The following is a 1,335-nucleotide window of genomic DNA, read 5'->3' on the forward strand; positions in this document are numbered from 1 at the left end:
TTACCAGCTGCTGAGAAGTCAGTTCTGATTCATGGTGACCCCACATGTGTCAGAATAGAATTGGTTCCCGAGGGTTTTCAGGGCTGATTTGCTGGAAGTAGCTCTTCAGGCCTCTCTCTCAAGTTGCTTCTGGGAGGGTTCGAGCCTCCAGCCTTTTAGGCAGTAGCAGCACCTGGAGCTTCAGGGACGGGCAGGCAGAATAAATAGATTCTCCTACACAGTTCTCTGACTGTTTTTTTTTTTTTTTTAAATAAAAAGCTACTGAGAAATGCGCCCCCTGCTATTTTAAACTTTCTGAATGCTGAGTGCACCCCATGGTTGCCCCTGGGACTGAGGATGTCATCCCTCTGGATAGTTCTCTGGTGTTTTAGGATCTTGACGCCGACAACCAGGAGGCCACAGGGCTTGGGGCTCCCAGCCAAGCCTCCTTCCTCTGGAGACTCTTTCTCTATGCTCCTTTTCCTGTCGATAAGACCGTAACATTTATTTAATGTGTTTGTGTTCTATGCCCAAACGTCAGTATGCAGGACGCGGCAGAGATCACAGTGTGAGCCTCCAAGGCCGCTAGTTGGTACGTGCTTTGGGCCTCCACCTGGGCCTCTGCCAGGTGGCGGGAGCTGGGCGGGGGCCGGGTGGGCTAGTGCCCCCTCCCCAGTGGGAATGTCGCTGTCTGGAGATCTTGAGAAGAGCAGGGAGGGGCAGAGGGGCCTCCTGTGGTGGCCAGTCATTTTCAAGGCCAGCCTTAGGTTGGGCAGAGAGCTGGCTTTGTTTCTGTCTTGAGCCCTTCCCTGTGCTGAACGTGGTGATTGGGGTAGTGATGGTTGCTGATTGAGGCTTCACTGTGTGCAGGGCAGTGTCCCGGGCTCACAGCATCTTCCTCAGTCGTCCCAGCCACCCTGTAGGTAGGTTTCATGATTCCCGTTTTACAGATGAGGACTCTCGATTCCTTAGCATCACAGTAACTAGGATCCATTCAGCGAGCCAGCAAGTGTTAATCAAGGACTTACAGTGTGCCTGACGCTGTTATGAGAGATAGAAGTAAAGCAGTTGGCACAAGAGTTGATGTGCCTGCTTGGGGGGGCTTCCAGTGAGCTAAGAGGTGGTGGGGAGAGTGAGACAGTAATCCAGGAATGACATAAATGAGCAAGATCATTAAGTGATGAAACTTTGTGGAAGGAAAGAGGAGAGGAGATAGTGATGTGCAGGGTGGAGCTGCTTCCAGTCAGGTGCTCGTGGAAGGGCCTCTCTGAGAGGGTGACTTCTTGAGCTGAGACCAAGAGAGCGAGGAGCCACCATGTACATTTCTGGGGGCTGCAAATCCTGGCCCACAAGGAC

The 1,335-nt window shown here is 52.4% G+C and overlaps 1 protein-coding gene across 1 annotated transcript in view; it reads left to right on the top strand.

Moving 5' to 3' along the window:
- The window catches only part of WHRN (whirlin), a 118,641-nt gene that overhangs the window by 33,833 nt on the left and 83,473 nt on the right, over positions 1-1,335 (top strand). The gene's annotated exons all lie outside the window — the stretch shown is intronic.

This window comes from Orycteropus afer, unplaced genomic scaffold (assembly GCF_000298275.1).
Source record: "Orycteropus afer afer isolate SDZICR_OR568_19922 unplaced genomic scaffold, OryAfe1.0 scaffold00037, whole genome shotgun sequence".
Classification (NCBI taxonomy): domain Eukaryota; kingdom Metazoa; phylum Chordata; class Mammalia; order Tubulidentata; family Orycteropodidae; genus Orycteropus; species Orycteropus afer.